Here is a 19,219-nt window from a genome sequence, read left to right on the forward strand (position 1 = left end):
GAAGGAGCTCAGATTTTTATTATGCTTCTTCTTCCCCCATAGATTACAATAGCTCCCCCATTTATTTCCTTTATTCACAATATCGGTCTCCCTTGCTCTCAAGGATTGTAAGTGTAGGAATGAGGTATCAATTAAAGATATTTTCTTTTACACAGCAAAGTGTCCTTCAGAAATCTTCAGTCATGGAGACTACTAGAGATTTAAAGAATGTTTCTATACTAGAGGAAACAGAAGGCATAATAAAAAAGCTTATATTAAACATCAAGAGATGTGATACATTTAATAAATTATTTTAAAATTAAAAATGGACCAATCAGTCAAATGATATGAAAGAAAAAAATACATATGAAAGAAAAAAGGAGACAAAGTCATTCAAATTGGGAATACCCTTTGTCACACAGCCAAATAGTACTGTGATTTCCGAGGCCAGGAAAAAGCAGACAACAGTGCTTTCTGAAAGTGTGTAATGAACTCCATATCTCAAGAGGCAGGACTGACCTGAGGCTGGCTACTATCATTTCCACTGCTCCAGAGGAATGAGCCTTTATTTGACCTTCAAGTGACAATCCTGCAAAAAAAAAAAATGCAGAAAAGACAACAATTCTGCCAACGTTATATTTTGCCTGACCTAATGTCTCAATGAAAAAATAAACCTAACAAAATCGAATATGATTTTTTTTCTCTTCCAGATGGGGAAAAAAATCAAGGGAATTTTAGAAGTGTTCAAGAAATAAAACTTCACAGAAAGAGCCTGTTTTGCTTTGCTAAAATAACTTCTCACATAGATCATTGGACTACATGCAGCTGAATATGTTCATGATAAAGGAGAAGACAAAATCTATGCATCACATACTTTCCGCTCAAGTCTTCAAAACGAGGGCAAATGTGGGTAAAATTCACCCTGTGAGTAAGAGGAATGGAATTTAGTAGCAACCTCACTTCACTCCCTCCCCCCACCTCCTTGAATGTGCTATTCTATGCCTTCTTGTTGGATTGAAATGTCATGAATGGTAGACAATAGAGATTTGTTAAATTGGAAGGGTTCTCTTTTCAAATACAGATCCCCTAGAAGATTAATTCCTATCCAGGAGAACTGTCTTGTGAGGAGGTCACCTGGCAACGAAGCAGTCACCTGAAGGGGGTCTGCAATCACCTGAAAGGCTGGGCCAGACAGAGGGACTGGAAGGTTATAAAAGGGCAGACTCTGATCTATTGGGAATCTCTGGCCATTTTTGACCAGCTTAAGCAGAGAGAAGCTGCTACAGCAGCCTGATGAAGCAGGATGAACTCTGCCTACCTGACAGATCACCAATTCAGGATTTTCTAAATTGTATGTTCTCTCTCTATTGAATAGAGAGCAATGAGGGTGTGTGTGTGGGGGGGGGGGGGGCTTTCTGTACCTGTGTGAGTGTGTTACAGCTGTCACACCTCCTGGAAGAGTTAAACTATGGACCCAGGACACTCACATACCTGGAGCTCTGAGAGAGGAGCGTGTTTAGGCAATTAGGAGATGGAGGGGTCGGGGTGGGGCTCAGGGCTGGTTCCAAGAGATAGGCAATTGAATCACAGAAGTATCAGCTCTCAGAAGGGAAAGCTGGACAGAAAATCTGCATCTCAGGAGTGCACCTACAGACCCCAAAGTAAGCACAGTGCATGGATTCTGGAGACTTAAAATCTAGGGAAGTCAGCATTTGAATCCCTTCAAATCAGCCTAATCTGTATCTAAGAGGGGATATTCAACTAGAGCTGGCACCAGTTATATAATTTTCTGCCCAATTATTTGAAGCTGTGTTTATAGGAAGGAGATCATGGAAAATTCTAGATTTAAGCATTTTAAGAAAAATGTCCATCACGTGCAACTGCATTTTAAAAACACAGAATTTCATACTTGGATGCCTATTAGTAGTAACTTAAATCAACACCTATGCACCTTGGAGGCACTGAGATCTCACTGAAGTCAATGGTAAATTCAAAGGTGCTTTGCATGTATGGGAATAAGATCAATTCTGAAGGTGCCTAATTTTAGACATCTATATTTATAATTTTATTCATTGTGTCTTATTTCTAGAATTTTCTCTTTAATCTTTTTGGAAAGCAAGAAGGCAAATCATTTTGTAACATTTTTATATTTTTAACACATCCTAAAGCACTTTTTAAGACCCTCTCCAAAGTCCAGTAAAGTCAGTAAAAGTATTTCCTTTCACTTTAGTAGGATGTAGAAGGTTCTCTCTTTGAGCATCTCTGCTTTCAAGTATGGTATGGTTAATACGAGTTTTCATCATTTCTGACACTATTAAATAAAACTCAGAATGTATAATTATATACTATGCTGGAAGCATTACATAAGTACTATAATAGGGTATTTTATATACACTGACTTACTTCTACTAGTTTATGGAAAACATCAACTGCGAGAAATACTTAAGTACCATAAACATTTATTAAAGACAATGGATTTGCATTCTTACCTTGGCACAAGAAAAAAATGTCCTTTCTTATACTTCAGTATGGAAACTTTTTGGTACTGCAAAGATTCCTGTTTGGATTAATTCAAATGTATTCATAATCTATATTGTTGGAAATGTTTAGATCAGTCAGAAAGAGACACTATTTCTGAGTGGTGAACCTTCATTCATGCTGCAGTACTACTTCTATTGATTCCACTGGAGATATTAGTTAGGGATGCTACTTTTGGTTGAAAACTTGTCTTTACAATCCATGGATTTCAAGCTTTTCAATTCTTTTGAAATTGAGTTTTAAACAACAAATAGTATAATCCTTGATTAAATCACCTCTACAGCTACAATTATCCCCTGGCAAGTTAAAATCAGCTTTTGCTTGTTGATGCCTGTTTGAGGACCCCTTGCTGAAAAGTAATTGTATTCTTCAGGAGAATTTACATATGACCAAATCATAATTCAGTCACTAAAGGATATTTCAATATTTTAATGCATTAAGATTTTTCTCTGTTTGTAGTTGAGCCAATAATTCTTTATTGATTTATTGGTATTTATCATATTAGCATTTCAATGTATATAATCACATAAGAACAGCCATACTGGGTCAGACCAAAGGTCCATCCAGCCCAGTATCCTGTCTGTCGACAGTGGCCAATATCAGATGCTCCTGAGGGAGGGAACACAACAAGTGATCTCTCTCCTGTCTCCCACCTCCAGAGAAACAGAGGCTAGAGACACCATTTCTACCCCTCCTGGCTAATAGCCATTGATTGACCTAATCTCTGTGAATCTATCTAGCTCTTTTTTGAACTCTGTTAAAGTTTTAGCCTACACCACATCCTCTGGCAAGGAGTTCCAGAGGTTAACTCTGCACTGAGTGAAGAAAAATTTCCTTTTATTTGTGTTAAACCTGATACCTATTAATTTCATTTGGTGACCCCTAGTTATTATATTGTGGGAATAAGTAAGTAACTTTTCCTTATTCACTTTTTCCACACCAGTCATGATTTTATAGACCTCTATCGTATCCCCCCTTAGTCTCCTCTTTTCTAAGTTGAAAAGTCCAAGTCTTTTTTCTCTCTCTTTATATGGGACCCATTGCAAACCCCTCATCATTTTTGTTGCCCTTTTCTGAATCTTTTCCAGTGCCAATATATCTTTTTTGAGATGAGGCAACCACATCTGTACGCAATTTTCAAGATATGGGCATACCATGTTTTTATATGGAGCCAATAAGACCAATAAGATATTTTCTGACATTCTCTATCCTTTTTATAATGATTCCTAATGTTCTCTGGGTTTTTTTGGGGGGTTTTTTTGGTTTTTTTTTTTTTTTGTTTTTTTTTGCTTTTTGCTTTTTATTATCACCTAATAATGGTAAACCACAAACTCCTGACAAGAAACAAGGACTCACAAGATAAGTATTCACACATGGAGATAAGTACTTTAGATCATTTCTATATAAACAATCTATTATATATCATTTGTCTTCTAACATTGAAATAAATGTATTTCTAATTATTTTTTGGAGCAGAATAGTAAAAACCTTTAGAATATTTTAAAATAAATTAAAGTTTAAAAACTAGTTAGTTTGATCCCCAGAGTGCCAACTTACAAGGGGCACAGAGCAGCTTTTTAGGGGTTAAACCAAGAGTGGGCTGCATTAGTGACCCTCCTTCATCTCTGTGGGACACATGACCAGTGGTGGACAACCTGAAGCCTGCAGTTCACTGGGGTGCCACCTGCAGCCTGTGCACTTCCTCTCTGCCCCCCTCCTCCACATTCCTCTTGCATATTGAGGCACTGGAGTCCCCCACTTCTTACTTGTCCCTCTCCCGCCCAGCACTTTCAGAGTGCCACAAATCTGCATTCCCGTTTTTTTCCCTCACTCCCAGAGCTTGAACAGCTAGCTGCAGGTAGCTGAGGGTTACAGGAGTCATTGTAAGATGTTCTCATCTCAACATCATGTCAACATTATGTCGACATAACTGCTTGTGTGTAGACACAGACTATGTTATTTTGATATAACGTCAGTTATTCCAAAATAACACTGCTGTGTAGACATAGCCTTAGATTTTCTCACTTCAACTCCAAATTTGCTATATAACTGAACTCATAACTTTACTTTTCCTTTCCATTACAAATAGTTTACAAAGGCTTGTCTCTTTTCTGATTTTTATATAGGAGTCCTTTATTTTGTTATGACAACACAAGTTAAATGGATAAAATTTGTGCATGAAGATATATATACATATAGAGAGTTACCTGTAAGATTGAAATTTCTGTTCTATTTTCACAAAAGTGGTGTTAGAAAAGGGAGAGGCAGCTGGACTGCTATGAAATATTTGCAATGAAATATTAAATTACATGACACTTGTTTGGTTTCAAATTTCATTACAACCCCTAAATTAAGTCTGTGTGCATCCAAAAGTTTGTTAAGCCTCACAGCATTTTACACAAACACATGCCTACTTTCAAACAAACAGTATGATGTCATGGCTTTTTCCATAGTTGCTTGTGATATCAACATAAAGAATAATTCAGTGTTTTCACTTATGAATTTTTAGGTCCTTTGAAAGCTTAAACTCTGAAAGGAAACCAAGGGTATGTCTACACTACAAAGTTAATTCAAACTAACAGCCATTAGTTCAAATTAAATTTAATAAGGGCTACACATACAAACCACTATTTCGAATTTAATTCGAACTAGCGGAGCACTTAATTTGAACTAGGTAAACCTCATTCTACGAGGAGTAACGCCTAGTTTGAATTAAGTAGTTCAAATTAAGGGTTGTGTAGCCACTTAATTCGAACTAGTTGGAGGCTAGCCCTTCCCAGGTTGCCCTGGTGGCCACTCTGGATCAAAACAAGGAAACTCTTCTGCCCCCCTCCCAGCCTCGGAGCCCTTAAAGGGGCATGGTCTGCCCACAGTGCCCGTGCCAATTGCAAGCCTGTCAGCATCCAGCCAGCAGACCCTGCACCTGGCACAGGATGAGACAACCACCCAGCCCTTCACCTCTTCCCAGGACCAGGCTGGAGGCTCACAGGAACCTGCCCGGGGCCGCAAAAGGCGGGTGCCCGCCTGGTCTAGTGCGGAGATTGTGGACCTCATCAAGGTTTGGGGGGAGGCCTCCAACGTCCACGATCTCCGCACTAGGCACAGGAACACGGCCGTCCACAGCTACATGGCTGCCAGAGGCCACATGCGGACCCAGGAGCAGGTCTGCTGCAAGATTAAAGATCTGTGTCAGGCCTATTCCAGGGCCTCCCAGCCAGGGGCCAACCCAGAGGTATGCCCTCATTACGAGGCCCTGGACCGCATCCTGGGGGCTCACGCAGTCCATGGCCTCTGGGTGGTAATCGACCCCGGGGCAGAGGGCCCCGTACCTGACATGGAGGAGGAGGAGGAGGTTGTCGAGAGCCAGGAGCCTGCAGGGAGCCTGCCCAGGACCCAGGACCCCCGAGGCATCCTACAGAGCACATAGGCTGTGTTGTCTGAGGCCGGGGAGGGCTCCACATGTGAGTGCCATCATGCTCCCCTTATGTGTTTGGGGGGAGTGTGGAGAGGGAGCCCAGGGACCGTGCGCCTGGGCCTTGCCCACCATGGAGCAGCAGCTGGGTGTCATGCAGGGGCCCTGGCCCATTCCCCACGTGCTGACCTCGCCTTGCAGGGGGGGGCTGGGTTTCACCCACTGTGTCCCCAGGGAGAGCTGACCACTGCTCTTGTTTCTGCATTTCAGACAGATTTATATTTGAATGGACATGGCAAGATCTATCAATCTAAAAAATAAATACTGAGCTAGAGGAAGATGTAGACACAAATGGTGCAGCCTAAACAGCACCAAAGCAAACAGGAGGCCTAGACACTGTAAACAAAACAGGACAAGGTTTCTTTCAAGGAATTCAAATCCTTGCTATTTTGTAATATTCTATACACAGTATATAGCAGGGGTGGGCAATAAAATGGAGGCAGTGCACCAGGGTTAGTCCCTGGTGAGCCACTGCTGCTATGTTTACCTGCATCTCCGCAGGTATTGGATGATCACAGCTCGGTGGCTGTGAATTGCCATTCACGGCCAATGTGAGCAGTGGGAAGTGGTGCGGGCCGGGACACCACTTCCTATTGCTTGCATTGGCTGCAAACGGTGATTCATCGCCAAGGAAAGCTGTGATTGTTCAATACCTGCAGAGGTGCAAGTAAATATAGTGGTGGAGGCCTGCCAGGGATTAACACTGTGGACCAGATCCAGCCCTCAGGCCGGAAGTTGCCCACTCCGATATATAGGAAATATATGTGTAAACACCACACCGTTTGGGTTCATATGACCTTTTGGGTGTGGTGTTCTGTCCTACCTAGTGGCACCAAGTCTGCTTTACCATCTTGCATACACACATCCATACACAGATGGCAGGAGTGAGAGTTTCTCAGAGGAAACCTCTACTTCTAAAAATAAAATGGTGGAGGGATGTGCTACAAATCATAGAGTTAAAGGCCAGAAGAAACCACCAGATTATCTAGACTGACTTCCTGCAGACTACATGTTCACAGACCACAAAACCCCGAGCATCTTAACACTCACCAACCAAATTAAACCAAAATGCTACTACCCACAGGAAATTAAGCTATTATGAGCCACAAGCAGAGAATAGGAGGGGTCAAGGTGCACCAATGTTTGATGCCCCTGCAGTAGCAGGGAAATGGTTAAGATAGATATACCCGAATAGTCCTGTCAAGTGATCTAGGCTCCATTCTGCAGATTAATAATTTGTCTTAGGGAAAATTCCTTCCTGACCCCACATATCAGGTAGACCCTGGGCATGTGAACAAAAACCAACAGCCAAGCACCTCAGAGAGACCTTTGGCACCACCTTGGAGCCTTGGCCCACTATGTCCCATCTATAGCTGTAGCCATCTCTACTGCAACACAGAAAGGAGATTTTAAAAAACAGAATACATTGATGGGGGAGGGAAAATGCCCCCCTCTCCACTTTCCTCTCACATGACCCAGGCAGATGACATGCTGAAGCCCTGATACACGAGTTTTAGAAATATAAATGTATCAAGCAGAAGGGACCTCCAGCACTAACCAGCGCTGTCCTGACATTACAAGAACCTCATCATATGACCACATTCAGACATTTGTCCAGTTCTCTTTTAAGACTACTTGATTTGTTTGCCCCACAACTCCTACTGAGAGACAGTTCCAGGGTCTCTTCAGGGAATTCCCCAGAGGTCAACAGCCTACTCTTAGGTTAGGAATTGTGCTCCTTCAAGGAAATCTCTTGTGACACTTCCTCTGAGAGAGAAGCTGTTATGTAGAATCATAGGATTTGAAGTCATCCAGTCCAGTCCTCTGCACTTATGGCAGGACTAAGTGTTACCTAGAATACTCCTGGCAGCTGTTTGTCTAACCTTCTCTTTAAAATCTTTAAAATTCCACAACCTCCCTAGGTAATTTATTCCAATGCTTAACCACCCTGAGAGTTAGGAAGTTTTTCCTTGTATGCAATCTAATCTTCCTTGCTGCAATTTAAGCCCAATGCTTTGTGTCCTATCATCAAAGGTTAATAAAAACAATTTTCTCCCTCCTCCTAACAACGTTTCACGTGTTTGAAAACTGTTATCATGTCTGCTTTTACTCTTTTCTTCTTCAAAGTAAACAAACCCAATTTTTATAATCTTCCCTCATTATCTTGGAGCAACCTGAAGCAGGTTGAAATGCTCAGAGACTGCATGAGAACAGCAACAGAATAAAATGGGGTCAGATCCTCCTGAGAAAAGTCAGATTTTCTTGGGAAGGACCAACAGACACTGGGAAGGGAGATAGATTTCCAAAGTCAAGACTAAATGTTCACCTTTCTAAGAACGTTCATAAATGAGAAGGGAGGAGGGAATGCTGGGACAGGTGTTCCTTTCTCTTAGATTCTTCAAGTAGTAGCTTTCATGACTTAATATTCATTCCTTGGCTACATCTAGACTGCACGCTTTTTTCAACAGAGGCTTTTTCAAAAGTATCTTTCAAAAAAGCCTCTGTCGAAAAAGAGCATCTAGATTGTATTACGCAGATTGAAAAATTGATCTGCTTTTTCGAAAAAGAGCGTCCAGACTGCTGGACACTCTTTCCAAAAAAAAAAGACACCCAGAAGTGCTTCTGGCAGGACATGGGGGCAGCCTTTATTTCCAGATGCTGCTGCCTGCCCTTTGTAGAGATGCGAGCTTAAAGGGATCCACATGGACAGCCATTGCTCTGCTCCTGCTTCTGGCTTGCCTACCTCCTCGAGGGAAAGCAAAGCTGTGGCAGTTCTTGCTCTGGTTGCCCTCTTTCCTCGGACACAACAGACGTTTATTTGCACATTTTTTTCTGCTTTTCACCATGTTTTTGGCCATGGAGCCTGAGCTGCCCTTGGGCAGACGATGACCCCACACTGCCATACAGCAGCTTCTGCTGCATCTGGATGACACTGTCATGAATCTCCTGCCCCATATGGACCAAGACCACACTGAGGAGACCCTCCTCTGGGATACAGGAGCTCTGTCCTTGCCCCCAATCTTTTTTGGGGACAGGCAGATTTGAAGGTACAAGACGAGTTCGGACAGGTAGAACTGGCTTGTCATGCAGCTCTGGGATGATGACCACTGGCTTTGCAATTTCTGGATGAAGAAGGCCACATTCCTGGAACTGTGTGCCTGGCTCGCCCCTGCTCTGGAACATCAGGACACCCACCTGAGGTCTGCCATCCCCCTGCAGAAGTGGGTCGCAATCACCCTGTGGAAGCTGGCCACCCCCAACAGCTACCGTTCTGTGGGACATGTTTGGCATGGGGAGGTCTACCGTCGGGGACATTTTGATGGTGGTAAGTCACTTTTGGGGGACAGGCCCTGCTGAGTGGGGGGGTTGAAAAAGGGGGACTGCCAAGCAAGGGCAAGAGGGAGTGGGGGAAGAAGTGACACTTGGAAGCCACTCCTCAGCCACCCCTGCTCTGATGCGGGGGAGGGGAGTGTCCTGACAAGGGGAGGGGTGGATTGGGAGAGGGGAAGGGTTGTCCTCCCAAGCACTTAGGTAACCTGTGTAACTTCCTGGTTTCTGGCTCTTTATTTGTCTCATGCTGCAAGTAGTGCGGGCCATCAATGCGGAGCTGCTGAAGAGGCTCATCCGTCTTGGGGACTTGGACAACATCATTGCCGGGTTTGCTGCCCTTGGCTTCCCGAACTGTGGAGGAGCCCTCGATGGGACACACATCTCAATCTGCACACCGCCCCATTGAGCAGCCCAATTTATAAGCAGGAAGGGCTACTATTCCATGGTGCTGCAGGCCCTGGTCAACCATCAGGAACATTTTATGGATATTTGTGTCGGGTGGTCGAGGTGGGCACATGATGCCCACATATTCCGCAACTCCTACCTTTACCACAGGTTGCATTTTTCCCCCAGTGGCACCTCGCACTTGGGGACATGCAGATGCTGGCGTGCATAGTAGCTGACACGGCCTACCTCCTGATGCCGTGGCTCATGAAGCCCTACACCGGCCCCCAGGATGCAAGCAAGAAGCTTTTCAACACGCATCTTAGTCAGGCTCTCATCCAGGTGGAATGCACCTTCGGCCATCTAAAAGGGAGGTTTTGTTGCTTCCTCACATGCTTGGAGATGGGCGAACACAACATCCTGGAGGTGGTGGCCACATGTTGCGCCCTCCATAACCTGGTGCAGAGGAAAGGGGAAGCCTTCCTGCCAGGGTGCGGGACAAGTGCTGATGGCAAGGAGAGGCAATTTCAGCAGCCCTGGACGGCTGCCATCCACCAGGCTCACCAGGCTGATGTCCAAATCCAAGAGGCCCTGAAGGAGAGATTCTCAGAAGGAGCCCACTGATTCTAGACTGGCAAGTTTTTCCGGAACTTTTGCGGAAAAACTTGCCAGCTGTCTACATCGGCCGCTTGAATTTCCGCAAGAACACTGACTTCCTACTGACTGAAATCAGTGCTTCTTGCAGAAATACTATGCTGCTCCCGTTCGGGCAAAAGTCCTTTTGCGCAAAAGGGCCAGTGTAGACAGCTCAGATTTGTTTTGAGCAAAAAAGCCCCGATTGCAAAAATGGCTATTGGGGCTTTTTTGCGCACAAGCGTGTCTAGATTGGCACGGACGCTTTTCTGCAAAAGGTGCTTTTGCGGAAAAGCATCCGTGCCAATCTAGATGCTCTTTTCCGCAAATGCTTTTAACGGAAAACTTTTCCGTTAAAATCATTTGCGGAAAATCATGCCAGTCTAGACGTAGCCAAGGATTGCATTCCAAAGTTTAGGTAGCTCACCAACATTTATCTTTTAACTTTGCATAATCTTCTTTGATTCACTTGTATTATATTGGACACAACATTTTGGATATATATTAATAAGACATAAATATATTAAATTGGCATTATTTCCTTACTGCCTTCACCCCGCTTGTTTACATTCTCTCTCTCAAATGAACGAAAGTGGCTTTTGGTAGTTCATTGTCTGGAATTTGCACTGACCTGGTAGCAGGAATACTCATACACTTAAGAAATCCAGGGAAGAATTTGACAGCAGGTAATCAAAACCATCCTCCAGTTGTCTGATCCTGACTTTTAAAGGGAATGCAACCTCCAAAGTCCAAGCCTCCAAGCCTTTGCCCTGTTCGTTGTGCATCTGAGAAGAAATTATGGTAATCTTAAAATCCTATTGATGCTCAAAGGCATGTCATCAACTGCAAAAATTAAGAGAGAGAGATGCAGAGGTTGTTTTTCTATTTAGAGGAAACCCTGCTTATATGAATAGACTTCATGTGGTGACTCTTTTGAAGCTGAGGACTTCAAAGCAGATCACTGACTACCAGTGGGATAATCACTTAATGCAAGAGTGGGCAGATGGAATTATTACTATGCAGTCAAGCTAGAGTTCTCGCTCTTTTTAAGAGAACAAGCAAAGCTTTTGCTTCTATGTCACCACATTTCTACAGAGGTGGTGACATGTTGCTAATGGTACCTAGGGCCCAGGGATATGCTGAATAGTGGAATGGACTAACAGAAAGTTAGTGTATTCACAGAAATTTGTGGCTTCTGTTCATTTATAATGGAGAAAATTAAAGAATGTTCCACAAATTGATAATCAAAAAGAACACTGTTCATGACATAGGAACAGATGAGCATACCAATATATCACCCTGAACAATAGAAAATGTTACTCAGAGAGGTGATATATAGCGAGTTACCTGAGCATGTGATTCCATATACAAAGATACATTAGGTGGCTAAAGTAATATCTTCATTAAATCAATGTCCGGAGAGCTCTGTGTAAGCTCAAAGATTAGTTTCTCACCAACAATAAGTTGGTCCAGTAAAAGATATTGCCTCATTCACCTTGTCTCTCTAATATCCTGGGACTAACATGGAAACAACAACACCGCTTATATCTATGAATTCAGGGCAACTAGAACAAAGCATTGGTCTTGCAAAACCCCATCTATTTTATTCTGGACATGTCATTTGCAAACACTCTCAAGCAGGCTTTATTTTAAAAGCATTTGATAAAGAGATTTATAACTTCAGGTAGTTTCCATTGTGTATGTTTTCATTATTCTCTGATTTGGATTTTGGTAATCTCTTGCAGTTCAATTCATTTGAAAAGAACCACAAGCAACTGTGGTTTCTCTATTTTACAATAAGAATAGATGAGTTAAGTGGGGAGATTTAAGACACTTAGCTTTACATAAATGGATTTATTCACATTAGGGAGGATCAGGTTATCACAAGATCCATGAATATGCTGTATCTCTATATCTGAGGATTTTACTCTATTCAACTTAGGAAATAAGTATTAATGCCACTAAAATTTGTGATGTAATGATGAAATACAGATAGTCTCTAGCTACAATTTAAAACACAAACCTTTGATGGAGTTCACACAATGGAAGGAAGGGTTAAAACAAAATTACAGTCATGTGATTTTCTACCACAGTAGGCTTTTATTATTGAAAAGCACTACAGTTAACCATGCATCTTATGTCACATGCCTGACTGTTCAAGCCATAGTATATACTTGATACATCTTGACTGGGATACAGCAAGAATCCCAAAATGCTTTTCAAACAAAGGCATGGGCTCTACATTTCAAAATGTGTGTCAGGGCACAGCTGCAAAGTACAAACCCACATTTTTGCAAATGGGTTTTGAAAATTCAATTGCCCGACACTCAGATATTGGAATCCAACTTTATAAGCAAGGGGTTAGTGCACAAAAAGTTCATTTATTGCATAATCATGCAAACTTGTGGCAAGCTTGTGCATAGGCAGAGAACAGGGACTGAAAATCAAGCAAGTATGGATTTATATTCAAATTTCTATAAATCAACTTAACATCCTCATTCTGATAATGTTCATTGTATAAACACTTTTAAAAGTCAGTGGAATGTACAGTATGTTCAGAATTTTTGAAAAGCAAGCAACTTATCTGGGTGCCTACATATGGATTTAAGGGCCTCATTTAGGCACTCTTTTTTAAAAAATATCTTGGCCTAAGAATCAAGAAAAGAACCAGAAAATTCCCTTTTCAATGTCTTCCCTCTGTTGACTAATCAGAAATGCACTCTTTACTAGGTGTTGAATACAAGCACCCCCTATAGATTCTCCTTCAGCTTCATTGCATTTCAAAGGGCTTCCAAGCAAAAGGAATTGGACTATCCATATATACAGTATTTTCAGGTGAACAGTACTTGCAGTATAACATATAGATATAGGACACATATTTTCTCCTTGACCCCTGGGAGTTCTGCATGTAGATACATAGCAAAATACCTCTCTTATAAGATCTGTAATCACAGTTGTTACTTTATTGTATTTACTAAGGTCGATTTTTTTAAATTTACCAGATCTCTACTAATGTGACACTGTGATTTATACAAACAACATAACCCCAGTTTCATTTTATATTTACATATTGTAAGGAGATATCATAAGGCACTTTCTCTAAAAAGTATTGTGATAAAAATAGTTACACAGCAGAAAATAGTGGAGAATGCGCACAGTAATATCATTCATTGTTAACGAGTTAAAAGGATACCACAATGCCTTTATAAATCACTATATAGAGTAATGCAGTTTATTTAAATTCATTGTGCCTCATTATAACTGAGCTATGCACCTTTAGGTCTGAGTTGATTAGGAATGCTATAGCTCAGAATAGCTTTTAATTCAGAGAAACATGGTCTGACCTTTACCATAATCCTGTGTGAAACACACTATAGTTTAGACATTAATAATGATACTACCTCTTTTTCATACTGGTAAGATGCTACTTAAAAAAATTGTATTATTAGTTAACAGGCCCAGGCCAATTTATCATAACCAAATTATCCTTCTGTGTATTACTACAGTACTTAATTCTGAGCTCTTCATCTCTCATAACTATTACCTACTCTTTAAAAATGCTAAAAACTAAAATGTAATAGTGTCACATCAGAGTAATAAGTCACATATACACACTTACTGAGTCCCCATTGACTTACATTCTATGCAGTTAGAGATCTGTGCCACATGATGTACATTTTACAAGCTAAGCCATCTCTTGTGTTTGACCTTTGCCTTCATATTTAAGTATAACATTTCCTTAAACCACCTTCTGGTATCTCTGCCAACTCAACTAATGACTCCTCGTAGCTCTCCAATTCTAAACTTAAGGTGAAAAATATGTGCATTTATTTTCTGTAGCTTTTGCTGCATGGTGATTCATTTTGGTACAAAGGACAATTTTTGTCCAGCTGGTTTCAAAATTGTTGCCCTGATCTTGAGATCAGTGGGAGTTCTGCTTGAGTAAGGAATGCAGGAGTAAAGAGAAGGCAGCATGAGACAGGACTAGAAGTGTCCCTAAATGTTAAATGGTTAGACAAGAGGGAAAAGATCCCATATCTTCAAGGTACTGCAGTTTGTACATACCATACAGGTGAAGAGAGGACCCTATCTATAACATGAAACTGAACAGAGGAAGAAGTAACTCATGCCCAGTCACTAAAAATCTTGGAGAGAGTTTCCCCAAAACCTCAGGTAGTAAAAAGCTCTTAAGGGAGTTTAGAAAAGCAAATTATGCCCTTCAAAGTAATAAAGAATTTTAGAGAGGGGATCATATACCACCCCCTCGCCCCCCCAAAAACAGGACATAGTTTACATGAACAAATGGGAGTTGTGATGTGTTGGGTCGCAGAGATACTCTTCAAACTGTCATCTGATGGACTGATCATATCACTGCCCCGCTTATTTGCCCGCTGGGGTACCCCACTACCCTGTCCTGCTGAGCCAAACCCTTCGGTCTTCCCCAGCTTGCTGAGCTTAATATTTTAAAAAACATGTTGCATGCAATTTATTACCCTAATAGTAGTTTTAATCATATTTTCTCAGAAGATAGGCAGCCTCCTAATTTGGAACCAATCCTTCCTGCTGTTCAGTCTTAAATGTTGCCAGCAGTCATCTGGATGGTAAGCAGGAAAGGCTTTTGGTGTACAGCAAATGCCAACTCCTTCTTGTCTGGATTACTACCTATAAATAGATTTTGCCCAAGGAAGGAATCCTTTGTATTCAGTTTCAACCCTTTTGTACCTCCATGAAAAACTATCATATCTATATCCATAATGGATTCCAACATCAAGTGACCTGGGCCTACGTCCTGGGTGAACCAACCATAATCCAAGTTTATAGGAAAAGCACAACTATTCACAGACCATTGTCATGAATACCAGGCCATAAAGTTATTTTAATACAGCCAATGGCCTTCATTAGTACATCTAGATATATAAACAGGTTTATACTTCATAGTTCTAACTTCAAATATATGAATGAAACATGCACATAAATAGAATATTCACATTAGCAGATTACAAGCTTTTCAGTGATGGGTTACATGTCATATTTTGTATAAAGCATATTCAAATTAGGCATATTCATATTAAAAATGTATTTCTATAAAGAATATGGAGGTGCAACATCTCAGGGATATGTGACACAATGAATCAATCCCTTTAGTCTTCAAGAGTTTGTCTAAATTAGGAAATGAAGTCAAGATTAGGTCAGGGTTAATGAACATGGTAGAAAGTCCAGACCTTATCCCTAATTTTAGACCTTTTACCTCAATTTACTAGTCAAGATCAACCCAATGCTCCAGCTCAACCTTAACCAGCTAATTCAAAGTAAAATATATTAACTGAGGTCTAAAGCTAGAAGAGAGGTCTGGGTTAATTAACATGTGTTAACGAATTCTGACCTAAACTCAATTCTTAATCTAATCTAGACATAGCCTTCTGGAGGCGGTGGAACAGAAGTCTCCTTATCCAGATACTTATATGACCCTCATTATCATGCCATGTGAGTACCTCACAGATGTTTAAAAAGTAGAAAAATGCAAACACACATATGCATTCTGTTTCTTTTCTCCCAAAATAGAAGAGAAAGTGATTGATTAGTTATAATGTTTAAGAATAGGTAAGTTGTACATGTACATCTGTAAAGAAACAACTGGGAATGGTAAATGAAAGAAAATTGTTTTGTGTTTATTTCTGAAAGTCCTATCTAGAAACTAACTTTTTCTGATGAGAGCTATGGTCTGCATCAGCACCCCCTGGCACTGTCTGCCTCATCACTCAAAATACTCCAGGAAAATAGTGCGGAACCTGATCTGAAATACATGCTGAATGGAGAGAAGAAAATTACCCATTGTTTTGGCATGCAGGTTGGCCTGCTAATTACCCACAAAGATGCATAAATACTAATATCAATACATTTTCTCAAGTCCTCTGGCTTTTAAAATAAAATACAAAGGCATTTTTCATCTCCACTTTCTTTAGAAAATGTTTCTTTTAAGGCTTTCTGCTTATGTATCATGTGCTATATCTAAATGCATCTGTCATAAGGATTTGAGTTGACATTACCTTAGACCATGCCGTGCTTTCAAGCTCATTGGGCTACCGCCATTCTTCATGCTTGCATATCAGCTGCCATGTAACTTAAGTTTTCCCATTTCATATTAAATGTTTCTATGTCGTTGATAATCATAGGCTTCCAAGTTATCCTATGTCTATCCCTCTTTCTTGTTGGACTTTTGGGATTTCAACTGAAAGCCATAATCTGTAGTCAGTTACAATCAATTTGTAACACATGCCCTAAACATTGATATTTTTCAAATGATTTGCAATAGAAATCTCATTTTAGGCATTTTTCTGACCTCATCATTCATTTCACTTTCCTCATAGATTATTCCTGGTGTTCTCTGCAAGCACTTATGAGGAAACATATCTGACTTATGAGTATATGTTTTTCTAAAATTGCGAGGTTCCACTGCCATAGGTTGTTGTGGCTACAACGATGGCTGTGTAGACATTTAGTTTTGTATGTAAGGATTCAGTATTAAGTTTCCAAAATGCTCCTAAGTTCACTGAAAGCTGCATTCACTTGGCTGATCCTTATTCATATTTCCTCAGAGCATGTACCATGTTGAGCTGTTGTGTTTCCAAGATATCTGAATCAATCTACCCTCTCTAGCTTTTCATCATCGATTTTGATGTTTAAATCCATATCTCCATATTACCATGCTTTTACATTAAATCACAATCCTACCTTCTCCATGATTTCTTTAATTTCATTTGTTCATGCTTGAAGTCCTTCAGCATTTTCATGTAGGAGAGAATGTCATGAGTAAAATCTAGATAAAATATTCTCAAATGATTCTACCTTAAGCCATTCCGATTATTCTTACATTGCTTGAGACCTTAATTAGTGATGAGTAAGAACAAGAATGGAGACAGGATGCACTCTTGCTTTACCCCGTCTTAATTTCAAACGACTTACTTAATCCTCTATCCATTTTAACACAACATTTGGAGAGTAAAATGGCTTAACTACATTGAAGTTTCCTCAAAATTCCATACCGCCTAACAATTTTCCACATTGCATCCCTATTTATACTACCAAATGCTTTTTCAAAGTCTAAATACCAAGGGTTCCTTGAAATTCTTTTGTGTTTTCAATAACCCTTCCTAAGGTGAAAAAACCCATCTGAACATTAAAAACCTCACCTAAAACTAGATTGTGACTTGCGAAGAATGGTATCCACTTTCCTTTTCATCCTGTTTAACACAGTCATCAATAAGATTTTTCCCGTGATGGAAAAAAGTATCACTCCTCTCCAATTCAAGCAATTACCTAATCTCCTCTGACAACTCTAGTGTCTCACTACCCAAACTCTGCAGCCAACTGCTGGGCAACATTGCTCCACCTAGAGCAAACAATTCCCCCTTAGATTCCCGCAAATTATGCAAAGTGCAAAAAGCTGTGAAAACCATGGGAATATTGTCTTCAGTGAGGTCTATCCTACCATAGGAAAGACTTCCATCTCAACATCAATTTTCCACAAGTGCATTCAACCGCTATGTGACACCTGCTCAGTCTGTGGTTAAAATGCTCCTTACTGCTATTCAGGTACCCTATATACATTTTAATGAGCCACGGCTGCAAGGGGCAAGCTGGGTCTCTCAAGATCACAATGAGCATTTTCATATCCTCCCACTGTAATCTTGAAAGTCCCTACCTGTGGCATTCTGTACAAGCCAGTATCCCTGAAGATGCATGGATCATGCACCTTTACTGACTACCCTGCATTAAGGCCTAAGAAACGCCCATGGTGATCCACAAATACCTGCAGCACCATCAAGAACTCCTGTTGACGTTCTAAGTGGAAAGGTGGGCTGGCTCTAAAATGTGAATGTATTTCCCATCTATTGCCCTCTTCCAGCTGGGAAATATGATGCCTGCAAAGCCAGCCACTATGTCATTCACATTTCCTAGAATCACGGTCCTCCATAGTAGAATTGATTTATTACCTTGCACACTTGCAGCAGCACAGCTCCAACAGCATACTTTCCCACTCCAAACTGATTTGCAACTGACCAGTAGCAATTGGGAGTCATACAGCAATTGCCTCACACTTTTCAATGGTGAGGGCAGCTTTAATTCTGGTGTCTGTGCACCATAGGGCAGAGACCAGCTCAGCACACAGCTCCAGGAAGGTTGTTTCACTGATCCTAAAATTCTGTAGACATTGGTCTTCAGAACACATCTGCATAATAATGCAATCCCATCAACCTAATTCAAAAGCACCACTCTACCCTGTACAGATGCTCTGTGACTGCAAATGCAATGAAAGGTTGCCATTGTCCATATCATGCACACTGTCATGGTCTTCCAAGTCTTCTTTCTCTGGGTATGTCTACACTACAAAGTTAGTTCGAACTAACGGACGTTAGTTCGAACTAACTTTCCTAGGCGCTACACTAGCGCTCCGTTAGTTCGAACTTAATTCAAACTAACGGAGCGCTTAGTTCGAACTAGGTAAACCTCATTTTACGAGGACTAACGCCTAGTTCGAACTAGCTAGTTCGAACTAAGGGATGTGTAGCCCTTTAATTCGAACTAGTGGGAGGCTAGCCCTCCCCAGGTTTCCCTGGTGGCCCCTCTGGCCAATACCAGGGAAACTCTATGCCCCCCTCCCAGCCCCGGACCCCTTAAAGGGGCACGGGCTGGCTACGGTGCCCGTGCCAGGTGCAAGCCTGCCAGCACCCAGCTAGCAGACCCTGCACCTGGCACGGCACAGAGCCACCCACCCGATGCCCTCCAGCCCACCCCCTCTTCCCGGGACCAGGCTGGCAGCTCCCGGGAGCTTGCCCTGGACCGCAAGAGGCGGGCACCTTCCTGGGCTAGTGCGGACATCGT

At 41.4% G+C, this 19,219-nt stretch overlaps 1 long non-coding RNA gene across 1 annotated transcript; it reads right to left on the reverse strand.

The window, feature by feature from the left end:
- Nucleotides 1-394: 394 nt before the first annotated feature.
- Nucleotides 395-11,106, reverse strand: LOC142829747 (uncharacterized). The gene is made up of 3 exons (XR_012904489.1): nt 10,968-11,106; nt 2,469-2,536; nt 395-568 (listed from the first exon to the last, which is right to left on the reverse strand). It is a non-coding gene; the product is annotated as an uncharacterized LOC142829747 (long non-coding RNA).
- Between the last annotated feature and the right edge of the window lie 8,113 nt (nt 11,107-19,219).

This window comes from Pelodiscus sinensis, chromosome 6, assembly GCF_049634645.1.
Source record: "Pelodiscus sinensis isolate JC-2024 chromosome 6, ASM4963464v1, whole genome shotgun sequence".
Taxonomy (NCBI): domain Eukaryota; kingdom Metazoa; phylum Chordata; order Testudines; family Trionychidae; genus Pelodiscus; species Pelodiscus sinensis.